Below are 9,027 nucleotides of genomic sequence, written 5' to 3' on the forward strand. Positions count from 1 at the left end.
TATGTATGTATGTATGTATGTATGTATGTATGTATGTATGTATATGTATGTGTATATATATATACACAAAATTTGTTATCAGTTATCACTGCATTTAAAATATGTATGTATGTGTATATATATATATATATATATATATATATATATATATATATATATATATATATATATATATATATATATATATATATATATATATATATATGCAGATTTACAAAAGAGCACATTTACTTAGATTAAAACAAAAAGGGCTTTTCTATACAAGAATTTTTCCTTTTAAATAATTGTTCTCAAAACATATCCATCAATCCATCCAATAGGTTTAACTATAGATTTGAAATCAGCTTTTCTCAATTTGATTCTAATTCGAACCCAAACCCGATTCAAATCTAATTTCCTCCTTAATTGGATCTAGGGTTTTCTAATATTTTCTTCTCAACCAATAAAACATCTAGATTCCAATTTAATTGTAGATTCAATCACAAGAGTACTCAGACACATATAATAGACATGATGAAGACAGGAAGAGAAATAGTGCAAAGAGAATATGTGAATATCATGAGTGCACCTGGACACTGATGCTAATTTTGTCATGCCTCAGAAGTCCATAAAAAAATTCCTTCCTTCTCCATCATTCGCAATTCCTCCAAGATCCAAGCCACCGAAAACCTCCAAGTGACTAGAAGTGCTAGAAGAAGCATAGAAGCATGTAGAAAATATATGAGCATATGAATCTTCTCCAATGCATGTAAGCTTTGAAGCTTCCAATTTAAGCTTTTAGCTTGTAGCTTCCATTCAGCTTCCATTAAGCTTGTCCAAACACACTAGGAGAGCCTCTATTTAAAGGCCTCTAAGATGCATCTAGAGTGTCTCTAGAAACAACTAGAAGATAAGCATGACAACCAAGCATGGGTCTTCTCCAACCTTCTAGATAAGTCTTAAGGTTGTAGACACCATGTGCTCAAATAAAATGCTAACTTCTAAGTGTAGACAACTTGTGCATTCTTAGAGTGCAAACCCCAGTGTTGTCTACATGACAACTCCCGAGAATTTGCCAACTCCTATGTGAGCAAATATTAAAATAATGCACATTAATTAATATAATATTTATTTTACTCTTTCCAATTTAATCTATTTATTTATTAAATCTCATGCACTAACTTTTATAATTCCACTTTTCAATCTTAATATATTTATATTTTAATCACATGAAATCTAGAATCTTTTAATAATTTTAAATATACTTTCCACTTTTAAATTTCATTTTTTCAAAACTTAATTGCTAAAATATTTATTAGCTTTAATAATATTATTATTTAGTCATTTATTTAAAAATGAACTCTAAATATATTATTATTAAAATAAATATTGTCACATTCCAAATTTAAACTTTTAACTTTTATTTTCAAATTTAATTATTTTATTTAATTAATTTTCCAATTAATTAAATAAAATAAATATTAAAATACCATATTAATTTTCTATTTAATTAAACCATTAATTAAATCTTTTAATTAGACTTAATTAATAGAAAATACTCCAAAGACTCACAAAGGTAAAAATATGAAAAACTCATCATAGCCAAAATACATACAAAATCAAACCAAGGGTTAATATCACGAATAACATCATCTGATGCATTCGGAGGGTACTCAACTCAGATACTTGTCCTAATTTTTCAATTAGAACAAATGGCTTAAAGGGTTGAGATTTGGACTTGAGAATTTATCTCCCCTCTCTTACATTGAGATAATATGATAGGGTACGCTCATCCTAGCAATTCAGGGAAGTCGATACCCAGTACCTGCAACCTGCATAAAAACCACGCATATACAAGCACAATATATACTAAACTAAACAGGCAATGGCAGGAAGTGGTGCATCGTGTAGATCCCGACTAGCAGGTGACTACGACTCCCTTCCTTAACCACATCAGACACGCCATACAAAAGCAAACACGCACACCATACACATGCAAGTATGGGGTAAGTATCCATAAGAAAACATATATGATAATAAATCATCTTACTAATCATCATTAATAATTGAAAGCAATGTAATAATCATCATACATACATGAAATATAAAGTCTAAGTGATCTCATCACATATCAACTAAATCCATAGCACAATATCTGATAATCTCATAACAATGCTGCTAACCATCAACATAAAACTAGCTCTAAAAGAGTTTAGCAACGATAACAAAATGCAATCCAGGGGTAGGCACTACAAAATGTAACATGAACTTTTAGTATATTTGGCCATTGAAAATTGTTCTAATTTAGTTGCATATGCGATTGACCTTATGTAGGTTCTATGCTTGAGAATGAGTGGAAGTGGAACAAGAAGCTCTATTTAATTTTTTTCTTTCTTCTAGTGAATACTTAAATGAAAATAGAGGAAAAGCTGAAAATAAATCTTTTGGGATCTATTTCAGTGAGCATTACAACATGCGAGAAGTTGGTAGCATTGTATTTGAAACATAATCAGCTCAAGGAAAGTATCCCATTTGAGCTTGCAGAAATACTAGCCTTGGCCACAACAAATATCTCCTACAACTCTCTCATTGACACCTTTTCATTAAGCTTTGAAGACTGCAACACTAGAGATTTTCAATGTGTCTTACAACTACCTCTCTAGCACTGTTCCAATAAATGAAGTTTTCAGAGCGGTGGTAGCTGATAACTTTGTGGGCAACGATGCACTTTGTTTGTGGGGATATTGGGCCCCTACCCAAGTGGTAGAAAACAAAGAATTTCTATAAGGGTCAGAGTGGAGTCTTAATTTTAATTTGTGTCCTAATTTTTAATAACAGTAGCCCATTTCTATACAAGAACTTCTCTAAATCTAGGGTCAAGTTCAAGGACACAGAAGAGTGGCCCTAGAGTATGATAGCCTTTCAGAGGTTGAACTTCACAACTAAAGACATATTGGACTGTATAGAAGAAACCATCATTATAAGAATGGGTGCTAGGAGTACTGTCTACATGGAAGAATTACCAGGAGGAGAGGGAACTGTAGCTATCAAAAAGCCATGGCAAACCCGCAAATATTTTGAAGTCTCAAAGGCCAACATTAAAGTTGAGGTGGAAATGCTCTTAAAATCACAACCAATCCTAAAGGGATGTTGCAATTGTTGGACCCTTATGTTGTTGGTGTCTTGTGTGGTCATGTACATGAAGAAGTCATATTAATTTTGTAGATTACTTTGTTCTGCATCACACAATTTTCCAAGGATCAACCCTCCATGAAAGATGTAGTAACATTGTTGGAAGAAGCCAGACTGTTAAACAAGTAGCGTTCAATTTCAAGCTTCAAGTTTGTTGTAAGAGTACAGAGAAACATAAACAATTAAGAGAAAAAGTCCTTAAGTAACAATTTAGGGTTATTGACAGAAGAAATACATACCGTAGAATTTTTGGGAAAAAATCATAATTTGTGGGCTCTACTTTAGGATGAGGTAGTTACAACAAGGTATTATCCAATCTTAGCTCAAAAAGGAAGCGAAAGATGACATTCAAAAACATATTCAAAAGTGTAATGCGAAGTCAAAATTTACAGAGGAAACCCTCACTACGCTACAACGTCATATTATTGGATAACAAAATAAGAAATACATAGTCAAAATTTACAAAAAAACCCTCACCGCCAATGTCATATTACTAGATAACAAAATAAGAAATACATACACTGTCATACTACTGAATAACAAAATACAATGTCATACTAATGGATAACAAAGTTAAAAGAAATAGCCATCTCGAAAACCCTTGTTTGAATTTTGCAAAGATGTGAACCCATGTTTGAATTTTGTTTGAATTTTGCATAGACGTGGACAAATTGTAAAGATGGAAGTTCTACAGAGATTGTAAGAGACAAGAATGCCAGAGGAATGACTTTCATGGCTTCATATTCTCTAGGAAAGTTCATGTCCAACCAAAAAGCTTCTAGATTAAAAATAATAACCAGTATAATTGAAGGACTTATTAGAAGAGTTTAAATTTTATGTATATTTATTTAAATGAAAATAAATTTTCTACTTGCTATTTTTCCTTTTAACCAATGATAATAAAGATAATTGACATTTTCTATATTTGAAAAATATTTATAAATCTATAAACACAAGAAACATGCATCTATGTAAAAAAACAAACAAAAACAAAAAGAAGAAAAAAAACTTAAATATGATTGGTTAATATTATTGGTCTACTTGCATCAAGCATCATAGCCACGCGAGGAACTTATAAATAAAAAGGAAAGTATTTATGTCAAATAGCATTTAAAAACCTCTGCATTTTTTATAATTGAATCTAGGCATGAGTAATTTAACCGATACCACATTACTTAACAGTAGGACTCCGTAATAGTGGAACAATGTTAAAATAGTCGTCTGCCATAATATGGAACTCGCCTTCCAGCTTCCCTTGCCATGCACAACCTCATCATTAGCGTTGGATCGTGAAAACTTCAAGGCAAAGGTTGTTTCTTTTCATTTCACTAATGCGATATTGTCTGAATTGTCATGGCTGACCCTTTTCTTTGGATTTGGAGCAGTATGATGCCAAGAAGCTTCACGTCCACTTCATCAAAACTGGGAAGCACTCCGATGGCTTCCTCACAACTAAACTGGTTCAGATGTACGGGAAGTCTGAAGATATTGAGGCTGCGCTGTATATATTTGACGGAATGTCTCACCGAAATGTATAAATTTGATGCAATGTCGTGATTGGAGTTTATGTTCGATGTGGAGAAGCAGATGAGGCGCTAAAACTCTTCCGTCTAATGCAAGCAGCGTTGTCAAGGCATGCACTGCCCTGTCAGCTTTTAAACATAGCAGAGAATTGCATACCCACATTATAAGAAGTGGGTTTGAATTGGATATTGTTCTGTACACTATACTAATTGATATGTACTGGAAAGGCGTGAGCGAACTCGATGCAGGAGAGGTAAGTACACTATACTAATTGTTATATCAGGTTGTGTACAGAACGGCTTCGAGGTGAAGGCAGTGGATCTTTTTCTAAAAATGCAGGAGATGGGTTTCAATCCCAATCAATACATCAATTCCAATATGATAAAGGTATGTGGAGGTTTGCTACTAGCGGAGATGGGTAAACAAGGTGCATGCTCTTGTTTCTAAAGCTGGATTGGAGTCGGATGTCATTGTTGGGAGTGCATTAGTTGATGGTTATGTTAAATGTGGGAATATTGAAGCAGCACAGATTGTATTTGGGAGAATGTCTGGATGGGATGTAGTTTCATGGACCACTATGATTGTGGGCTCTATCCAGGTTGGGAGGGATGATGAGGCTCTTGAAATGTTTCTTTCAAATGCTGGAGCACAATCTCATGAAACCGAACCACTTCACATATTCAGGAGTCCTAAAGGCATACTCCAATTTAGCTGACATGGAATCTGTTAAACAAATTCATGCACACCTTATGAAAATATTATTGGAATCAAATGTCTCCGTGGGCAATTCTCTTATTAGCATGTATGCCAGGTGTGGCAATATAGATGATTCGCGGAAAGTATTTGATCTGATGTTAAGGAGGAATGTGGTTTCATGGAATGCTATGATCACAGGGTATGCTTTGCATGGAAATTGTAAGGAGGGGATTAAATTCTTTACGCAAATGCAACTTGCTGGGATTAAACCAAACCATATCACATTTGTTGGTGTCCTCACTGCTTGCAGCCATGGAGACCTTGTAGACCAAGGTCGTAGCTTCTTTCATTCAATGACAGCAGATCATGGCATTGAAGCAACAATGGAACAATATGCTTGTATGGTTGATCTACTTGGTCGGGCAGGTCTATTGGAGGAGGCCTTAAAGATGATAAGACAAATCCCAAAAGAACCTACAGCTCTTATATGGCGGACTCTGCTGGGTGCATGTAAAGTCCATGGCAATTTGGAACTAGGCTATTGTGCAGCACAGGCTCTCTTGAAATTGGAACCTAAGGATTCTGCTACATATGTGCTGTTGTCATGTATTTATGCTGCATATGGCAGATGGGATGATGTGGCAACTTTAAGAAAAATAATGGAAGACTATGGCGTGAAAAAAGGAGGATCCAGGGCACAGCTGGATTCAGATAAAGAATAGGGTATATGAATTTCTTGCAGAAGATAGATCAAACCAGCAAGTGGAGGAAGATTATCAAATTGACAAAGCAACTACCGATGCATAAGTTTGACAAAACAAATGGGCAACGAAGGAAATATAGACAAGAAGGTTGTGAAATATTGCTTTTGGGCCTATCAGCAGACCCCTTGAAGAATTTGGAAAAAGATATTTAACTCGCATGCTACTCTGAATTTACCTTGCAATATCATCCTAAACCGATGTTACAATTCTGGGTGGGGAAAGTCCTTGCATTTGTTGCTGACATCTATTAATTGAGCAGTGACTTTCATCTAGTACTGTTACATGGATGGCAGTACGTTTGATCATCTAAACACAACTTCACTGTACTCGTTAAACTACAAAGAAGTTATTTGAGCCCTTTCTCATGTTTTGCTTTCTTTATAAGAAGTTCTCAGGTCATATAGTAGGTTCACTTCTTTGGGAACTTATTAAGCACTTCTGCACTCCACATAGAGCTGGTAAAGGAAGCAGAAATCTCACGCAAAAAAAAATGATCCATGCTATAAATGGTGGACACCATCTTTTATAAGAAAGTCAATAAATTTGAAACCATCTTGGAGAAGGTCAGGTAGTTGACTTTCTCTCATCAGAAATAATGCGAAATTGGTCCATGCTATAACCGTTGGTAGCACTTTATTTATTTATAAAGAAGTCAGCAAGGTTGAAACTGTCAAGGAAAGGGTCACTAGTTATATAGAATCTACATATTCCATCCCCAAATTCCACTGTGGAGGATAGATTTCATCAGTAAACTTCTGATGAACTGTGACACATTCATTACCCACTTTAGATTCTTCAATAGCAAGCAATTATGCAATGATCATAAACAGAGACTACAAAAACCCGAAATGAAAACAAGAACCTAAAATCGTTTGCCTTAGACATACGATTGAGCAAAGAAGGGTGAATGGAGGGAAAGCAGACATTATTATTAAAAGAGGTAACATATCAGAATAGGAAACGTGAAAAACGAATACAGAATCACAGATTCACAATTGCCTAAACCCAATTTCTATTACAGACGTTCATATCTCTGTTGAGCTGTTGAAAAATAGAAATCCGAAAATAAACAGAGATAAAACAACAAAACAATCTTCTGGTTTCTTCTTCGTCAAGTAAAAGCATCAATACAGATTATAACACAATTTAGGCATACTTTCACAGTTAAGGAACTTAACAGCCAACTGGAACTGATAAACAACTCTGCAATTCTTTATTTATTCTGACACAATCTCTTCCAATTTCTATTACAGACGTATTTTAACTACGTAGGGTGACCCATTTAGGGTTCATATCTCTGTTGAGCTGTTGTGCTCACAGACTTGTACCTATGCTGATATTTTGTATTAGCCAATTTGAGTGGCTCAAAGTGTTCCGCTTGCCCATTACAACCAAAAAGGAAAGAGACTCATTCATGACATTAAGTTAACTCTTCCTTGGCCTTTCAATTGGTCCTGCAGGGGATGGCCCTCTGAAACCCAAAGTGACCTCATCTTCAACACAGCAATGAAAGGGAGCGGCTGAAATGTTCCTCCTTCTATTATCATCACAAATTTTACACAAGATTTTCTGCTGACCCCCTTGTCTACAAAGATTGTGAGGCGGTAATGGGACGGGGACTTCCAGCTTAGACTTTTCAGCTTGGAATATGTGAGACTGCATTTGCATCCTCTGTAGATTGACGCCCATTGGAGCAAGTGGAAGAGATTGAACAACACCAGGGAATACTAATCTGGCAGAGAATGGTACCACATTGCAGAATCTTGCATTGTATCTACCAAGATCATGAGGTAGTCTAAACACTTGATGCCTGTGATTTTGATTCTGCAACATCAGAGACTGCACTCTTTGTAGATTCATGTCCATTATAGAGAATGGTACTGTGATAAGGAGCTTCTGCCAAATTTCCACACCTCCAAATGTCTTTATACAGATCAAAGGTGCTGAATACTGGTTGGCAGGCATCCCAAATTTCAAGCTCATCTGAATCTGAAAACGTTCCAATGTAAAAGGAGAATGCACATGTGCTAGAACCATCTCCATAATCAAATCCAGTATTATCACCTACAAAAATCTCAAACCAAATTCCACAATTCTCCCTTCACTGAATTGCTTTTACAGATTGAATCTTCTCGTACAAATGAAATCCTTTCATAAACTCAATTCCTTTGCTTTTACGGATTGAGTCCCTTCTTGTATGAATTACTTTTTCAAACTGAAACCCTTCTGCCCTATTTATTGGTAGTTCGTTTCATTCATTCCCTGAGTCCAAAAACTATATTTAGGTACTTGAGTGGGAGTTGCTCTATTTATAGATTTTCATGCTTTTTTGCATTAAGTCTTTAAGTCTTCAATTAGTGTAAAAAACATGTAAAATCTATTTCATATTTGTTTCTTACTCTGCCTCAAAACAATACAGACTTCAGTTAACTTTATTTTTTTGATACAAAAGCATGTTAAAAAGTAAATATATTTATTAATTTTAATTTTTGAAAATTTTATATTTATACTTGTTATATATTATATTTAGAGATGTTAAATATATTTTAAAACTATGTATAGAATATATATTATTAAAATTTTGAAGTCTTTAGTATAAAATACATGTAAAATCGATTTCATATTTGTTCCTTACTCTCTCTTAAAGCAATAAAGACTTCAGTTAACTATATTTTTAATAGAAAAGCATGTTAAAAAGAAAATATATTTATTAATATTGAGTTTTTAAAATTTCATATTTATACTTTTTTTATATTTAAATATATTTTAAAACTATATGTAAAATATATATTATTAAAATAGAACAATTTTTAGTTTGTATATTTATTGTATTCTATATTTCTTTATTGTTTAGTGAAGTTTTATGGTTTCT

The 9,027-nt window shown here is 34.0% G+C and overlaps 1 pseudogene; it reads left to right on the forward strand.

The window, feature by feature from the left end:
- The first annotated feature begins 4,402 nt into the window (after positions 1 to 4,402).
- On the forward strand, positions 4,403 to 6,198 carry LOC149530712 (pentatricopeptide repeat-containing protein At4g13650-like; annotated as a pseudogene).
- Positions 6,199 to 9,027: the final 2,829 nt, after the last annotated feature.

The sequence above is a fragment of the Cupressus sempervirens genome, chromosome 11 (genome assembly GCF_028749045.1).
Source record: "Cupressus sempervirens isolate cs-2001-9-10 chromosome 11, ASM2874904v1, whole genome shotgun sequence".
NCBI lineage: Eukaryota > Viridiplantae > Streptophyta > Pinopsida > Cupressales > Cupressaceae > Cupressus > Cupressus sempervirens.